We start from the raw sequence: 19476 nt of genomic DNA on the forward strand, positions 1-19476 counted from the left end.
ACCATTGTTCTCAGAATATCACAGATATGCACCTGGACGCCCTTCGGCCATTACAACAATCTTTCCCAAGAAGTGCTTTAATACATACTGCGCCATTTACGCCCATAGATACAGACGCATAATTAGACCCCTGGCCCGTTAGAAGCGTATAGAAGGTACCTTTGCTGTCAATTGCATATGCAACAGATGTAGAGATGTCACCGAGCCGACAAACTGAGACGCATAGAACTATTGTCCCAACCACATTATACAGCAGGTTCTAAGTGAGCTTATGGTTTAGACATCATCCGACAGTATTAGAATCGCCTTGGAGCAAGAGCATATCTCCGACTCATCTCAACAGTCTCATATTTAGAGGAAGACCATGGGTATTATAATTTAAAGTCACAAACATACATCAACCATAAGCGGCAACCCACAGTCAACAGAAGTTATTTTTCATTTAGATATTGACAGTATATAATAGAATATCATAGTTCTAGACAGTCATGCCCTAGCATTGAGAGAATTAACGCTATGCTCAGGGATCTGTATAACACTGACAGCGAAAAATATGATATGCTAGAGGCTTTACTAGCAGCCCGAGAACGCCAGTCAGCCCCAGAAGCTACCGGGTGAACCAAGTCAGCCCCATGGCGGCAAAAGCCCACACCGGCTGCATGGCAGTTACCCATATCTGCTCCAAAGCAGTCACCCATACCAGCCGCGAGACTATCCAAACCGCCAAACGATGAGCCAGGCGGAAAGGGGCCACATACACAATGGCCTCTCCTCTAGTGCCTTTTAGACGCATCCCTTCGCCCATTCTGTAAAAAATGATGGTCATATTGGAAGGATAAAATGGTCGTCGACCGTCACGCTCTGGACACGGACTTCTCTAAGTTGTTCAACTCATTGAACCCCATACTGATCAAAATCCTGACATAGGAGATCGGAAAGAAGGATGTCAAGTTTAACCTTGGCGTTAAATATCAGTAAAACAAAGATTTCAGCAGAAGGAGAAGTTTATCAGTCAGTCGAATAGAAGTGTCTCTGTTGGTCAGTGACCTCAAAGCACAGTTAGTTAAAGCCATACCTAAGATTGAAGAGTGGCTGGAAAAGTTCGCGAACAAGGTTCGTGACTTGTTAAATCCAAGGAGGCAAAGATCTACATTTCGTAGCAAATGGAGTTTCAAGGCAAGAGACACCTAAGTGGATCACCAAGTTAGCCGCCATACAAAACAGACAAGTATGACGCCAGGTGTATGGAATGAGCCATTCCTACCCTACCGATGACCACACCAATCATAGCAGTAATGTTAGTAAATTTCATGGAGAGCCGTAATTTGACAAGATTAAGTTTCCTATGAAGGTCTCTGAAATAACCATGTTTGAAAGTCTCATCCGCAACATCACTGGTTGAGACCACTTTCTTTACCCTATACGTACATCCAATAAAGCTATAGATAAAATCGCCAAAATGCTGCTGCTGTCGGACGACGACACTCAACACTAGATATGGATCAATGACCTTTCTTTGATGGTGTTATAGCAGTAACAAGCATAACAATCGAAAGCACGTTTGCTGTAGATGTCCATAAGGCAGAGGCACTGATAATAACTTTAACCTCCAGCTACAACTAAGCCCAGAAGAAACGGACTTTTCCTGTTATCTTCCACGTAATATGGAAATGCGACGATCATCTTCTGATGGCAGCTCTGGGAACGGCCAAAACGGCAAACATCAATGCCATTCTCATCATTAGTGAAGTGGGTCACTATAGACTCAATGGAAAAATACATTACGGACCCCCCCCCCCACTGGGGCACTATAGCAGCAAGACTTATAGCCTGAATGGGAATTAGCATTCCAGACCCCCCTGGGGCACTATAGCCTATAGGGTCTGTTTGCGGACAAGGAGTTGGTATAGCGTCCGACGTCACGGTAGGGGAGATTGGTAACAATATTGCAACTAGAGGAGGTGAGGTCACAGTACTGGGCAAAGAGCGGGTATACAGAGCTAACACAGACAAATAACAAACACTTATACAACATTTAGAAACAAATATTTTTGGGAGGCAAGAAAGTAATTTCTTTTCGAGGCATATGAGTGGCCCTGAAAAGGGCCCGTGGGTTCTTCTTCTAATTCTCCAGTTCTTCTAATTTTTCCTAATATTCCTTTCTTCTGCTTCTTTAGCTATGTCTCTGGCATCCAGTCGGGATGGAATATGGCTCTGAATTTCTCCTGTATCCTTATCCAGTTGTTATTCAGTCTTTCAAATCTTTCTTTTCTCCTTCTGTTCTCTTCTTTAATTTCCTTTGACCACCTTTCTCTTATCTTCTTCACGTCTTCTGTCAGTACTTTCCTCATCAGTTCCCCTGCTTTCATGAGTTGGTCTAAACGCCACTTCACAAATGACCACTCATCCATTCCAAGATATCTTCTATGAAGCACCTGACTCTCGTGACATTATCCAGGGCTTCTTTCAAGCTACCTACTCTCACATACGGAGGGTCAATGAAACTTCTTAATTGTTTGACTTCCTCTTCTATCATGCTCTGGCTACTTTGAGACTAACCATTTGTCTTGTCACAAAATCCTTGGTAACTGGATACCTCCATTCCTTCTCAAGCCTTTCCACCACGTATATCCCATCCACTATCCAATACCAACAGTCTTTTAGTTCATTGAACAGCTATATGCTCATCTTCTTTGCTTATTCCATAGAATGGCGCGAATGACGAACACTTTGAGTTTTTATGTGTAAAGCATGGACTTGAAGGAAACCATCCCCTACTTCTCTTTTCACATATTATTTACTATCCACACAGAGGTGAATAAACAAAAAACTAACATCACATTTACTATGCACACACGGGAAGAAGCAAAACAAACACAAATATACTCCACTCATGCGGAGACGCAAAAACAATCAAAAATATACCATCCACACAAGCGAAGAAGCATAAACTAACCTCACTATATACTATCCACTCACGTGGAGAAGCAAAAACAATCGAAAATATACCATCCACACACGGGAAGAAGCAAACAAACAAACACAAATTTACTATCCACACAAGGGAAGAAGCAAAAAATCCACCATAATCTACTATTCACACACGAGAGGAAGCAAAGGACAAACACAAATTTACTATCCACACACGGGAAGATGCAAAAATCAAACCCAAAATATACTATCCATACACGTGAAGAAGCAAACAAACAAACACAAATTTACTATCCACACACGGGAAGAAGCAAAAATCAAACCCAAAATATACTATCCACACACGCTAAGAAGCAAAAACATAACCACAATCTACTATCCACACACCCGAAGAAGTAAAACTAACTCCAATAATCTACTATCCACACAAACATACGTGAGCTCTTACAAACCCCAATAATCTACTATCCACACACGGGAAGAAGCAAATAACATAACCCAAAATATACTATCCACACACGCGAAGAAGCAAAAACATTACTACAATCTACTATCCACACACGCAAAGAAGAAAAACTAACCCCAATAATCTACTATCCATACAAACGTACGTGAGCTCATACAAAAAACACACACACATATAATCACATTAGTAAAGGAGTGAGTGCTTATAATCACACTACTCCACATTCATAAAAATTGGCACATTGAATAGTTTCTTTTCTAGAGCTTTGATTAGCCCTGAGAAGGGCAGTTTTCTTCTTATTCTAAACTTCAGTTGCACCTGTTAGTGATGACATCTCCCAGGCCGAGCACCACAGACACAACGGTGACTCCAGTTATTTTCCTCATTTATTCTTGTGGTTGGAAGCGCAGATGGGGCTTGACTGGCTTCTCTATCCCAGTTCTCCGTTTGACGGATAGTGAAAATATGTTCTTGTCTCCTTTGTCTATTATTCATCCGTGGATGTTGTAAGCGCTGAGGCTCCCACTCTTGTCTTTGCCTCTCCAATTCCATGGGTATTGGTGTTCATAGTGGCTGTGGCGCTTGCCGCTGGGGCGGTGTCCTCACCATAGGCTTGATTTGACCTGTCTGCCTCAAGACCAGGTGAGGCAAGATTGGCCTTTTCTATTCTTCTTCTACTTTCTTTTTCTTTTCCTCTTCTTCTTTTTCTTTTATTTCTCTTTCTTCTAAGGCTTCCTGGGTCAGCTCGTCCAGGAGTTACCTGACATATTCCAGGTGTATCTGAAGTTCGATCAATTTTTCGAGTTTACTGCTCATTTTTTCGTTCTGCATGAATCAACGATGGGTTCTGTATATATTACACAAGCACGAACGTGAAGAAAAACATCCGCTGACACCAAAACTTACATTGCCCATATTATCACCAAAGACGCGCGGAATTAAAAGAAATATTCACTCACTTCTATTGGCAATTACTCATTTAAAAGTTTTGACAAGCTACGGAAACGAAGAGTTTACAGTCACACTTTCAGATAAAGAAATAATGTGCTTATGGACGCACTTCTATTTTTTCTAACTGACTAACCATACCATTGGCAATTGAATGAGTATTTCTTTTCTAGAGTATTGGGTAGCCATGAAAAGGGCTGCTTTTTGTGTGGACGAGGATCATGGTAATTTTTTATGATCTATGACTGCGACCTCGTCTTTCGGCAGACTTTCCCACAGGATAGGGTCTGCTTTTTCGGAAAGAGAAGGAGAACTCTTTCGTGTCGACACGGCAGTCGATAAAACCTCTGTCAGGTTGCTGCTGCTGCTGTTGCTGTTGCTGCTCTCTCTCCTCCCTCTGTTGTTTCTGAAGTCTGTACACCTCCCTCCATTCTTCTTTCTCCTTGTTTGTTTCCTCTTTGAAGAGTTCTACTATCAGGTCATCGGTGACTTGTAACATTCTGACATTATCTCTTCAGGCTTTGGTATTAGGCTTTGCCTGATATGATGCAAATTGACGTAACCTTCGTTCAGCTTGGCTAATCTTGAGCACATCTTCGTAGGAGAATGAGTCGACAATGGATGGTCAGACTGGAGACTCGCCCGTTTTTATGGTTCAAGCGCGGACGCGAACGGTAACATCCCTACACGGTTTCGCGTCGGAGCGCTAAAATAGTTTGATGCGAAGGATAGAGAGGAGTCAATGAGCATGGTTAATGATACCAATTGCAAACAAATGACAAACGAATTTTTGTCAAAACACAACATTTTTATTCAAATAACTAACAACTAACAATTAACAAATTTTAATACAATTAACAATCCAATTCAACAATAAACATTTTTTCAATAACTATCTATTTTGGACAAGGTTGACAACTTTGTGAATTAAATTGAGATTTCCACTGTTGGAATTCATTGGGCCATTGATGTACACTACGTTTCCTAGCTAAAGACGAAAGATAACCATAATGGTCACAAAACCATCAATCTACTTTCTCATCGTTTCTAGAAGAATGACGATCAAAATAAGTCACTAAATGTTCTAACGAATATCCCAGTCTGCGTTGATGCAGAAAATACACACAATATTATCCACACACCATTGAATCTGTGCCTTGTAATATTTCATTATTGAATAATGTCATCTGAGCATTTCTTTTCATAAAGTCAATGATATCCTCTTCCAAAGGGGGCAATCCATACGAATCGAAATACTCCACACATCCTTTTTGAGGAAAGTAGACGGCTACCCAGTGGTTTCCTGGGAGATGACTGTCGTCCGTGTTGATCACATAAGCTTGATGGTCTTGAGGTTTGCGATGAGGTAGTTCATCTTTAGCACACACGACAAGATTCCAAGAAGCAGTGTACAAACTGTGGTTCAAAAGGTAATAAAGTTCCCAGGTATCCATTTTTTGTGTTGCTTTTTGTTCACAGGTATTGATAAGTGATCAATTCGATCCTGACTTTCTCTTGGAAAATGTCTGACAAGTAAACGGCTATTAGCTCAGACATTGTACCCTTTTCCGAGAGAGTTTCGATGCGACGCATCTCAAGAGGCGTTAATGGAGGCCAAGAATGTTCACGCAAGCCTTTATACCACTGATGAAACACGGCTTCTTCCGAGATAAGACCCCAAGATTTGTCCAGATACTCGTCCAATTTTTCTTCTTGACTTAGCATCAGACATTTATCGTGTTGAATTTGACTGGGATGATCGTTTTGACATCCATATTAATCTTCCTTGATCAATTCCGTAATTTTTTCTGCCAAGTGTTTGGCAAAACAGGAGGCTAAATGCTGTTCTTGTTCTGGCCATCTGGACTCTATCACTACGTCCTTTTCGTCTTTGTCTTTGGGCTCCATTTCCATGGTCTCGTCACATCGCATGTCCAAAGATTCTCCACTATGTAAAGAGGGATAACAGTCTTCCATTGCTTCTAATAGTCTAGAATGACTTCTCTAAAACTGTTGATTTCTATGGTATTATCGAATTCAGCATACAGGATGACGTTCATTGTGTTATTTACGGGTAGAGGTTCTGCAAACTGAAATTCCACACGAATCTGACCTGATTTTATGGGATGGAAATGTCCCATGTCGCTACCTTGGTCTGGAGTGAAATCAAAATGCCACTTCGATTTTTGTCACTTTGTAATGTTGAAACTCAAAAGGACTTCATTGTAGGCTCCGTTGAAGGCTGATATCCTAAAGATACCAGTAATCAAACGTTTGGGCAACTGTACTTGGAACAGAATATCTTCGATCATGGATCGCTGTCCTGCGGAAATGGTGAAAGTTTTCACTTCCAAGCATCGGATCGGATACTTGGCGGTCGTTCTGCTCAGAGTGTGACTTATGTCGTTTCCCACTTTAGGTAACACTTACACACGTCGCACGTACAGTCTGGCTTCCTCGATTTTGCATTTGTACATGGCAACATCAGCCATCAAATGGAAAGCGGCACTACTGCGATTGAGTCTCAGGCGAACATCCACTTCGTTTAGCAAATACTTCTCTTGCAACTACATGTCCAAATGCAAACGATCCATCAGTTCTAAACTTTTGTTGGCTCCTTTGAATTTTTTGACGTTCGACAAATCCCGGATTAAAAGGATTATTTCCATCTACTGCGTTTAATGTGGCATTGTTCGCTGTGTCAGGTATCCATACCACGCAAGCATCCAGATGAGTTTTCTTGGCCTCTTTTCCGTACGTCAAGAGATTGTCCAGGTACGCTTGGTAAGGGTAAGTATCCATGCTGCTGATGATGAGTTTGTTATTCAAGTACAAATCCACTTCGCTGAACAAGGAATGCATGAAATTGTTGACGGGAGCTACTCTAGCAGTGTCTGCAGGACTGGTTTTTTCCGTCTTTTTCACTTTGACTTTCAAGTACAAGTAGCTGCTTTTCAGATCGATGTAATCTTCGGGCTGTCCTTTGATTTCATTTCGACCAATTGGGATTCTTGCATCGTCATTATGAGGGGGGGATGTCAAAAAGATCTAGTTCCTACTTGGAGCAGGCGCAAGACTTTCGGAGCATCATTTTTTATCTCTATGATTTAACAATCAAAAACGTCTAAGTCTCGGACGGATCTTCCTTTCTTAGCCTTTTTAGCTTTAGAAGTGTGAAGTCTTGTGAAGGGATGTTTTCTTCGTCGTCCCTTTCTGCCTTGTCCTTGCTGTGGCTTCAGAGAAGCAGGAAATGCCTGACTCGGCAGCGTTCAGGACATTTATATGCGTTTCTCGTCGGCTTAAAATGTATTTGCCCGTTTTCAGCAAGACATTGTTGTCTGCTCTCAAGAATGCTTCTTTAGGGTTTTGTTTGTCGATGATGACATTTTGTAAAATTTCTTTACCGTATGTCACTGCTGCATCTTTCAAGGCGTGGAGTCATTGTGTCACCATCGGTTTCAACACGGTGTCCTCGCTGTCGAGCAACGCCTCGGTACACTGGATACATGACTTACAAGTCGTTAGAGAACCGTTTACGAAAATGGAGTTTCACCGTGACTTTCCCTTTGGTGAATGGAATATTTTGTCCCTGATCTCCTGACGGGCAAATAGTGAGGATGTACAAATTCGGATTGGGAAGCAAATGCGGGGTCCATTATTCTTGCCAACGATAGTATTCCATCTATCGTTTGTAAGGCACTAAAGCTAGTTTTGTCCTTCCATTCGATGTTAAGGGTCACGTCTGAGATCTTGGGACTTCAGAGGTCCTTTTTATCTTGCTCCCACGAGTCCTCCCAACATGGTTCCCAATACTCATTTCAGCAAAGGTCCTAACAATAGAGGCAAAATTCCTCCACGTTGGACCAACATCTTCTTTTGACGAATGGGGATTTTCTTTTGAACCATTTGGCGAAGAACGTGACGACGAAAGGTATCGTGCCTTTCAACACGTTCAAACATCATTCGCACACGGTATCGATGACGTCTTTGGAGGCCGTTTGAATGAATATTTTTTGCATGGGTGGAGAAGCTTTGGACAGGACAGTCAACATGTCCCCATGTTTGACTAAACGAGGAGACAGTGCTTTCCTTTTCTTTCCTTTGTATTTAGAAGAGGAATGTTTTCTTGGGGGGGGGTGAGATCTGGGTCTTCAGGAGGACAAAAGCACTGATACCCATGCTTTGTCTCGGATCTTTTTTATACTGGGACGTGTCGCAACTGATTGTCTTTACGTCGTATCAACTTAATGACAGACGCCACACGTCGTGGAGGGGTTCCCAACGGACTAAATCGAATCAGTTCTTGCTTAAACAAATCCTGTAAACTCTGTAACATGCCCGATCTCTCTTGGAATTTGATTTTTGGAGCAGGTACTTTGCGAGCAGTTGCCACTGCAGATAAAGAGAAGGAGGGTGTCATCAATGGAGGAGAAGTTCTTGTAGACACGGGTTTCCATGGTGTCATCAAATGAGACGTGGATGAACCTGAGGATACCGGACACGAGGTCACTGTCGTTGCAGGTTGTGGTTTGCGATTGTAAGGTTGCGTCCTGGATGAAGTGCCTCTCTTGTGGGTAGAAGCTGTTTTCTGTGGGCTTTTCTTTTTCTGGGGACTCCTCTTTTTCTTTTTCTGTGGGCTTTTCTTTTGCTGGGGTTGTGACCTGGTCTTGACACGGTTGCGCTTTTACTTCTTGGGGCTTCGTTTGGCACATTTGGGGGCTTGCTTTTTTCTTGGGAAGAACTTTGGGAGTATTAGGATCCGATTTTAAGAGGGAGCGAATGATAACACTTCTTAGAGTACCGCTCCCTCCAGGTTTCAAAATGGTTTGCTTTTTGGTTTGAATGTCGATGCGGGGATCGGCCAGATGTGTCAAGGCTACTGTGTTTCTATCAAAAAAGCGTTTGGTTTGATGAGAAATCTGAATGATACCTTGCAATAATTGACGTGCTGTCACCGTAAACCATCGTAAGACTTCTTTGAGACTAGCTTCTAAGACACGAGCACCTATTTGTGGATGCCATACAAGGCACGTATCAATTTGACGGGAAGATGAGACTGAAGGGACGTCATGTTGACGATGTGTGAGACAGACGAAAAGTGTTTGAGGTTTTAATAGATTTATTTGGTTAAGTCGACGACGGAGACATGTACAGGGCAGGCCCTCCTTCTTGACTCCAGTGGTGAAACAAATTTGTACGAAATTGAAAATAATCGGGGTTAGTGGGTTTCAAATCGACGAGTAAATAGGCGTGTGGAGTTTGAGTGACATCGTCGTACGCATGAGTTAGTCAAGGCGTTCCTAACTGCTTGTCTAAGACTTGTACTTGCGATTTATCTCTAGGGCTTTTAAACTAGACCACGTAATGAGCATTGAGACTGATGGTGAGATGGGCTTTACTTTGTTGAAACAAATTTTGAGTAATTTAAATGATACTGGCATTACGATGATGACAATTGCGCATAAACCACAGTTTAATTTCTTTTTCGTCTTCTAAAATGTCGTCAAAAATGACCAGATGGATTTGACGGCGGTTAGACACGATTCGGTCGTCTTCGTTAGGAATGCCTTCCACAAACACGATGGAATCGCCTTGAATTTCTCGCAAGAGACTGTACGCCGATTGCCACTCTTTGTAACACCAGACGATTCGTTGAGGTGGACGATCGATCAAATAATGTTTATGTTCGATCAAACGTTTGACAAATTCGGTTTTGCCTGAACGGCTAGGTCCGTCAATGAGCATGCTAAAGGGATGACGAAGATACCAAGCCTCCCAACTGGCACGATCAAAGTGTTCGTCGATGACTTTGAAAGTGGAGGAAGAGGGAGCAGAGACAGCAGAGGTTTCCATAGTGCAAAGAATGTCACTTGTGACACGAAGACAGACAAGACAAGAGTTTTTATACTTTTTCAGGACACGTTTATTGATGTTTCAAAAATAAACACGAAAGACTAAAATGCATAAAAGCCAAAGGGTTAAGTGCAACGATAAAATACACATCAAAACGATTAAAGTAGAATACAACAAGTTTCTTTACAACATGTTTCTGGTAACCAAGATATCCTAGGGACAATGTGTAATGTTCTTACAGACTCTACATGGGATAATGTCACACAAGTGTCCTCCCGAAAGATCTTTCGGGAATGTCCATAACAGTCCTGTCGTGAAGGAAGTGATTGTCCTCGGTGACGGGTTCTTCTGGCACTGTCACTAACACAGGTTGAAAAGTGACTTTTTTTCCTTGGACGTTGAAATGTTGGATCACAACTCTCGAGCATACTTCTTTCGTCCAAGTCACAAGCTACGTACACATCGTCATACACATCTTCAAAAGTTGTCGAATATTTTTTTCTCGTAGAGGTCAATAAGTATCCAGAGGAAACGCAAAGCTTTGAGCAAAATGAGTCTCTTGTGGTCATTTAAAGGAACCACTTTCATGTTTGATTGGGTCGTAAGTATTGTTCGTAAAGAGTCCACAAGGAATCGGCTGGTAAACAAAATCCCAGAAAACAAGTCACTAAGACACACACCACACGTCGACCCCAATTAAATGGATACAGTTTTCGTAATAAGTGTTTGTAATCTTCCACTGTTTGAATAGAGTCATTGATTCCTTCCACAGAACCTGTTGAATCACTTCTGATAAAGGCCGTGGCATGGCAGCCTGTTTTTATACCCTCTTTTTCTCGGATGCAATACAGGTACTTTCTGCCCAGAGATAATCTTTGTCCAGTAGGGAGTCTAAATGATCCAATCACTAACCTACATTTCAGAGTTCGTTCAGAAGCTTCCTCTTCCGTTAAGTTGACGTTGCGTAAATTTGTTTGGTAATCCTCCAACTTTTCTTCTAGAATTCGTTGTAGTATGTGTCTCGAAGTAACGAAAATCATTACCATACCGATCCTTCTCGTCCTCGAACAGTTTAACAAGGTCTGACCACTGGAACACTTTCTCATTAATCAGTCCTCAGGTACCAGTGGTTTAAACACCGGTGACGTAACGGATGCAATTGTTCTTTACATTTCACTTGTATTTTGACCACTTTTCAGTAAATCCGTTCTCTCAATTCCACAGGCAAGCCACGAATATTCTCTTGTAAACTATCCATGATCATATTAGTCAGTATTATTGTATTTACAATCTTCTCCTAGAGCGAAAGTAATCAAGATAGTGAGTAATTTCTGGTCACTGCCATTCACGGTAACGATCATTAATGACACTGGAATCTTCTAATGTAAACGGTCTAAAGTAGAATAATAGGGTGAACGTACACCCGATCCAGAGAAATCTTACACATTTATTGACTTTGTTTTACTTTCCTCTTGTGATTTTCTCGAAACAAAAGTTCTACAGTCACCCCTTGAGATTTCGATCTGGCAAGTCCATGCCAAACTTCCTTGTAGATCTTCTCTTGCACTTCTTTGAGTAATGCTTGAATATCATTTTTTAAATGGTGTTTAAATACTTGTCTCGGTGGTGTCCAACGTTTGACTCCTAGCCAGTTTGGTTTCTTAAACCACATGGTAGGTCACTTCAATGACTCGGTCCCACTAAAGGTAAGGAGTGACAATTCGGGACCCTCGAGCATGTTCCAGGTATACTGGATCTTGTTGTTCCCACTGGTGTAGTGACACACCGCAACTGAAGCACTTCACTTTATCACATTCGCTCAAGTGAAAAAAAATCGGCTGTGGCTAATTCTTCAGGGATCGGTAGTCCCAAATATTTAGGCCACTTTCCTTTGAACGATTGAAGACGATCTTTAAAGTCGCAGTATTCAGGCAAACGCACAGGGAACGAATATTCGTCTTTCACAGGTTCGTTTCGATGAGGTTAGGGTGACATCGACATGAGTTTGCTCAGGGCTGGATGACATCCGTAGGGAGGTAGGCGTGAAGGCTGACATCCACAATGAAAACCAGTCCACGATGACGTGTGGCATTGCATTCGCATTTATCAGGTTTGACACGCACAGCATCACTTTCCGTGATAGGTGTAGTGGTAGTAGTAGTAGTAGTGAGAACAAAGTTCACATGATGCTTTACTGCATCGCTGAAGTAACAGCGTACCGCATCACTCTCATCGCAAAGCACAGCATCGCACTCCACTTGAGAATCACCGAACTTGAACTGTGCTTGGATGAACTTGTTTTGTTTTTTCTGATAGTATTCATCTTGTTCTCTTGGTCTTGGTAGGCACAATAAACTCTCGATCTTGGACATTGTCTCTTTTTAAACTTGTCGCAACGAAGTCTCAAGATTGTACATCGTTCCTTTTTTAGGCTAGTTTTGGAAGTCTTGCTTGTTTTCTTTCTGGACAACGCTACTACCTTCTCTAAGGTACCGTTATAATTGTATCGTAGTTTAATGGGTGGAAAGGCCATAGAAAAGTAAAGACAGTGCGGAGACCATCGAGTATGTTCCAGAACAGCTGAATCTTTATAGATACATAGCTCCATTCGTAACTTCAGACCGCAACTGAAACACTGTACTTCGTATATCAATCCAGTCTCGGTCCCAAGTATACAAATCCTGTTCTAGCTAAAACATTCGAACTAGGCCATCCTTCCCTATCCGTGGGCCATTTTTGAAACGTTTCCAATCGACAGGCACAACCACAATAGTCAGGCAAGAATACCTTAAAATGGTAGAGTTTGAACCTGGAGTTCTCACTGGGTTTCTCACTCGATTCTTGCTGTGTCAAAGTCATCCTTCTTGTTGGTGGCTATACTATTACAACCAATTCTTTATACCGACATGTCCATACGGCAAGGTGAGGTGGTTGGGAAGACCCACTCGCTTCTGGTACACGATTTGATAGGCTTTTTCCAAGGGTAGACTTACGATTTGGTGAGTGGTTAAAAGTACAATCTTGTTCGGTTGGTTGGTGGCCACTTTAATGTTTCCATCCTCTCCAGACTACAAGGCTTCTTTCAATACTCCAAGGTTTACCACTCGACTGGTGCGATACTTGAGAGTCAATCCTTTCACTTTACACTCGGCGTGCACTTCTCTTTGTTTGTCCCAGCATTCGTAGCCGTAATTTTTAGGTCCGCAACTAGCAAAACTTAAAATTTTCGTGTCGGGGTGTTCGTCTGTCCAGGCTCCTAAACGGTCTCCGTCGATGTCAGGGTGACGTTGACCCGGGCGATCGATGTAGATGCCACAGTCCGTGTCAAAGTACAGGATGCAATCCCTTAACATTTCTAAAACTTCGTACAATTTTAAGCGAGCATGGGCTGTCACGCAAGCCGCAATGATTACATTTCCAAATTCGTCGGCTTCTACAAAAGCCAGATCTTCTTCGTAATTGATTAAGATCAAATCTTCGCGAACGACGTCCACGTGCTTCATGTATTTCGTTTTGTCGTGAATCATCTGGAAGTAGCGGGAAGGTTCTGTCAATGGAGTGTCTTGGGTAAACACGGTCGTTGTGCCATTTTACCCCACAAACAATTTAATATCACTTTGGCAAACGATCGCCTGCCTTCGCTTTTCTCGATGTGGTCTAAAGTGATGCCTTCTTGTTCTCATTATTTCTCTTTGAATGTCTATTCATCTTCGGATGTCTGACACCAGGAAGGATAGCCACTGGCTTCTTGTTTCAGTTTCAAAAAGGCATCCACGTAGTCTGCGAAAATGCTTTATTGGGTTTGGTCACCCTTGTGGTATATCTGTGTCTTGGGAAATTGATAAATTTCGTATACTTCTAACAGTTGGTATCCCAGGTCCAGAGCTTTGAACAATTCCACGCTGACCCACGTTCCCGTCAAGAAGCGTTTTTCCTTGGTGTGCTGACAAAGCTGGTCTTGGTTGCACGTTTCGGCACAAGTACGGCACAAGGGAAACATCAGTTTTCCATGGCAATGGTGAGGTAACACGGGATGGTACAATTCCATGGAAGGCAAAACTTTGCACTTGATCAAGCCTTCGTATTGTCTAATGTGGTCCAGGTCGGGTGCCCAGTAGGAAAGCGACATTATTTGCACACGTAGGGATACACTGAACACGTCTAAGAATTTGATTTCTTTTCCTTTCTCTTCATCAGCGTTGTACAGCAAACAGGTGGCATTTGTCCGTCCTCCGTACAAACTATCCCTCGGGTTCAGGGGGTCAATCAACTTGTAACTTTCAACGATACGTTTAAACTCGGGATCGGTTTTTAAACGATGTTCGTATTCGTATTACCACATTTCCACCACATGGTATCCTTGCTCTTGTAACTTCAAGCATCGCTGACAAGTGGTCTGGTACAAGTCTTCCATGGCTCGTTGTAGTGCCACGTTCAGGGTAACAGAGGGTACATCAGTGAAATAAGCAACCGTTAAACTCGTACACGATCTTGGGGTTTTCTATGTTCCAACCATCTACCGAATACGTCCCGATGGTCCTTTCGTGTCTTAAGTTGCGGGCGTGCTGAATCCCTTTGTCGCACAAGTAATGTAACCAGTGTAGGGCTTTGATTGTGTAATGACGTTTGATAAAGTTGGTCGCTTGAGGACTGATGACAGCCTGGGTGGTTTGGGGCATGAATCGTTGACGGTACACTAAGGAATATGCTTTGGCAATGGTGCAGGCTTCTTTCAAAAGATCGACCCCTCCGTGTTCCATTAATAGTTTTCGAAATTTTCCACAGCAAGGCCTTAAAATATCCACGCCGGAACGACATTACTTTAATATTTCTTTCTGAAAGTCGAAAGGGTCTGAGGCGTGAGCTTGCTGCCAAGCGTAGAAAGCTTCTCGTTGTTCGGTACGCATGTTGTCGGGGTCGTAATCGTGAGCCTCAGGCAAATGGGATAGAAATCGTGTTCATTGGCTTCAGTATTGAAAAAGTGATGAAAATAACCTTTGGCCGTTTCTGTAATTCCAAACGTTTTAGGCATTCGACTCAAAGGCATGGCCATGTAGCTCACAAATCTTTAAACTGTACTTGTCCCACTTGCATGGAAATGATTTTGGCTCTGTTCAAAGTGACTTTAGGACGTGCGGTGCCTCGTTCCGTATAGCATCTCAAAAGAAACTGTCCATCGTATCCCGAGAAATTGTGAGCCATGACTGTGGCATGGCGATGACAATCTCCGTAACGTTCGATGTTCTCTTGGCTCCATGTCTCGTCGATGGGGTCTAAGACCCATTGGGCGAAATCGGCTAGCGTGTTCGGTCCCCGAAAGATTTTTTCACGTCCTCCAGGAATCTTACTGCAGTTAGGGCAGTGATTAAATATAGGTTCTTGGTTGCACTTTATGCACGCTTGATGAGCCACGCAGAAATTAGGAATGTGAATGCCAGCCTCTTGCAAGCATTCGAAATAAAAGAAGATGTAATACCCTTTCTACTTGTCATCTTCCTCTTGGGATTGGTATTTTTGAATGTAGCATTGGTGTTCCAAGTCCAAGATTTGGTGACAAATGTGACATCGTTTCTTTCGTGAACATACGTGTGACTTGGCATTAATGCTAAGTATGCCTTGTCCACAAGTTAGACACAATCTCAGGAGCTGACAAACACTTTTCTGCTGTGAACCTTGTGTCTTCAAATGTTGTTGGTAACAGGCAGGCTGACAAAAGTGCACGGACAAGCAGGGCAATGAATTCGTTCCTGTCCTTCGTCCAGACAGGGTTTAGAGGCCAAACATTCTGAGCATTTCGATCCTCAATGCTTGTGTTGCTCTCGATTGTTATAGCCATAGTCACAATTCTCACAGTAATAACTGTATCCCAGGAATGCGACGATACTGGTAATGTCATCAGAATGCTCATTTTGATGATAGACGTGAATATATTTTCCGTCTTGGAAATCTTTGCCTCGAAACAACAAAGATCCACGCACTTATTGAGGATGCACTTTCAAGTTATAGAATGGAGCCAAGACGTCTTGCAATGTTTTCCTTTCAGGAAAGCCACGGGGTGTGTCTTTGGACAGGCCAGCTTGCTGTAACAGGAGTTCTGCTTCACTTCATTGTTTGGCTCGGTCCGATTGTCAAATAGTTTTCCAGGCTCTTTTTCATTGTACCGTATCGTTCTTGTTGGCATACGTTCGTCCCACCACGATGGCACCGGCTAAACACATATGGTCTTGAGGGTTGTTAATTTGGACGAGACTACGCTTAATGCCGCGAAGGTTGTCCACCAATAACACCTTTCTGCGTCCTGTCCCTTGCTGAAGAGACACGTGGGTCATGAACAGTGTCCCTTTTCCATGGGTGATTTGAAGCTTGCCATTTGATTGTTGTACGTGTTGTATCGTGTCCATGGCTTTGGTAAGTGTCGATTCTGCTGGGTTGCTAAACTCGATCCAAACGGTGGACTTCAAACCGTCGGGATGAAAGGAAAGTCTCAAGCGATCATCTTCTTTGGCTTGATAGAGTGGTTAACAAAGAATCCCATACCTCGGTTGTGAACTCTTCTGATTTCTCCAGCGATACGTTGGACTTGAAATCTTAAAACTTCACCGTGTAGGTGTAAGCTTTGGTTCTAAATTTTCTAGAGGAGCGCTTTTCGGTCTGTCGAATGTGATAGTAGCTTTTAGGGTTTACTAAGGGTGGTGAACTTTGGTTAGGTGTAGAATCGCTGGGTCTGGATTCTGGTTCACTCATGTCATCTTCCAAATCACTGGCATGAATTTGTGTCAAGACTTCAGCTATTGTACGAGGCGATAAATCACGTTTCTGCCTCTTTATTTTTTCTTCTTTCTTCACGAATTGATATTGACTGAAAAGATCATACGATTATACTTTAAACACCATAGGTCACTTTATATCCATGGCAGACCAGCTTGTATAAATGGCGTGAGTGTTGCCTTCCAATACTCATTTCACTCTCAAACCGAGCAGAACGATGAAAGAGCCTACATAGATCGAACTTTTGATCAGAGCTTTTCGCAGTGTCATAAGATAATTTTCTTCAGATAAGCCGACGGACTACTCACTCTCCTTTCGAGATAAAAGTCAAGATACTTGCTATAGTGTAAGAGGAAAGGGCATTGGTCTTTAGAGTGTCCAGACCGTCAAAAAAACAAACCAGGTGTTAGAAGAGACAAAAATCAAGATACCTGTTATCATTGTCAAGAAAAAGGACATTGGTGTTCAGATTGCCATAAGAAACAACAGGAGCAAGAGGAATAAGAGAGGGGTTCTGGACAGGAAGAAGAAGAGGTACCCTCCCCCAAGGAAGAACCCAGACACATGCAGACAGAGAAATATGAGAAGAAAAGAAGAAGAGGAGAAAGTAAGGAAGAAGTGAAAGAAAAAAACTGAAAGTGAAAAACAGAGTGAACCTTTTAAAGTGTTGTGTTGTGAATTGGATTGTAAAATTTTCACCAGAACAGACCAGGCATAAAATGTAAGTGTCTCATGGTTTTGAACCTACACTCACGCATTCATAGATTCACACATACAACATGTGCAAAAAAGGGCTTTTTGAGTTTTAATTGATGTTGGCAATTGAAATACTAACTCTTTTCGAGAGAAATGGGTGGCCCTGAAAAGAGCCTTTGGGTTTATGTTTGTTTAAACAACAAACTTAGGAATGGGACGAAATCTGCTTTAACTGCCTTAAGCCTTTCCCACGGCCAAGGCCTACTTCTCGACTGCCTCCTGTCGATGATTTGGTAGAAATCACTAAGGATGGTATGGCAAGCGTAGTCACAGTTTTGGGTTGTTTAGATCGGGAAGATCTTTTTCTCTTCGGTCGTAATAAAGAAGTCTCATACATTTGTTTCAGACTTCTTAACTCTGCTAAAATGTCTAAAAGTACCGTGACCATATAACATTCACTACCTTGTTTCTTAGCTGCTCCTTTTTCCTGTCGTTTCCTTTTTGTCTCTTCTTCTTGCTGTTGTTGCTGAAGGAGAAAAGCTTGCTCTGCTTCCTTTTGCTGCTGTAAACATTTCTCCAATTCTTCTTTCTGTCTCTGTTTGAAATTTTCCACGTGTGGTAAAGAAGAAGAAGATTGCAAAGGTACTGGTTCCGGAACAAATTCTTGTCAAGATGAAAGAAAATCGACAAAATCCCAATTAAAATTAACCTCTTCTGGAAGTAGGCCTGTGTAGACTTGCGTTGTCGTTGCTATTCCATTGCTTTTCGTCTCCACGGCCGGTGCACCCCAATTCATCGTCTTCTTAGTTTCCATTATTGGTGTGGTCCGCCTCAGAATTACATCATTTGACGAACCCCCTGGCTCCTAAAATTAAAGGATTTTATGTTTTTTCATTTTTTTATTTTTTAGTATGTTGTTTGTATATTTTTATTTTCAAATTTCATTTAGATAAATTTTGATAGGGTTTACACACCGGCCTACTCTAGTGTATCAAAGATCCGTTGCCATGGCTGGTTTTTGGAATTATTTACATAAGTGATCCAGGCCAGTGGATCGATATTGTCCGGTGTATGTTATATGTATGGTGCTATATTGCTTGATTGCTTTTATTCTTGTGTATGTTTTCGGACTGGCTTTACTAAATCGAATCTTTTCGAGAATAGTTGTATTTTAGAAATATAGTGTGGATAGAAGCAGTAGTATTTCTGTTTATGTATGTGCTGTATGTGTAGTTGTTTGTTGTCAAAGATAGTGCAGTCTTACAAGGACCTCTATTTTACAGAAAAAATTCTGTCTTATTACGGTGATATATAAAATAATTTTAAAAGAAATAAAAAATAAAAAATTATTTAAAATTTTTTTTTAGGAAGAGTTTCAATGTATTTATATCTTATTCCTTTTGGATTATATTTTGTAAATTAGAATTAGGATTAAAAATCTTCCCTTCTTATTTTCATAATAGTGTTAATATACCCTATTAGGTCATTGTATATATTCTTTTCCTCAATATTATTTTGAAATAATAACTGCATAGCATTAAAAGTTCCATATTTACTTATAACTTTGCTTTTTATAGTTTGTCTCTCTGTATTCTTCGTTGGGCATCTTAATATTAGATGTTCTTTTGGGTCAGTATGGTTCTTACATAGCCTGCATCGTGGTATTATGTTAATTATATGTCTATTAAAAGCCGCCTCACCGGTCATCCAGCTTCCATGTAGATATAGAAAAAATTATACCTTGTATAGCTGGTGATTTAATTTCTGCGACGTTTTTCCATATTATTGGCCAGTTTAGGCTCGGATGTTTGAGT

The 19476-nt window shown here is 41.7% G+C and overlaps 1 protein-coding gene across 2 annotated transcripts in view; it reads left to right on the top strand.

The window, feature by feature from the left end:
- LOC149780067 (uncharacterized) overlaps nucleotides 1-19476 on the top strand; it is a 74249-nt gene that overhangs the window by 8540 nt on the left and 46233 nt on the right. The window lies entirely within an intron of this gene.

Source organism: Sinohyriopsis cumingii, chromosome 16 (assembly GCF_028554795.1).
Source record: "Sinohyriopsis cumingii isolate HCF-2022 chromosome 16, ASM2855479v2, whole genome shotgun sequence".
In the NCBI taxonomy this organism is placed as follows: Eukaryota; Metazoa; Mollusca; class Bivalvia; order Unionida; family Unionidae; genus Sinohyriopsis; species Sinohyriopsis cumingii.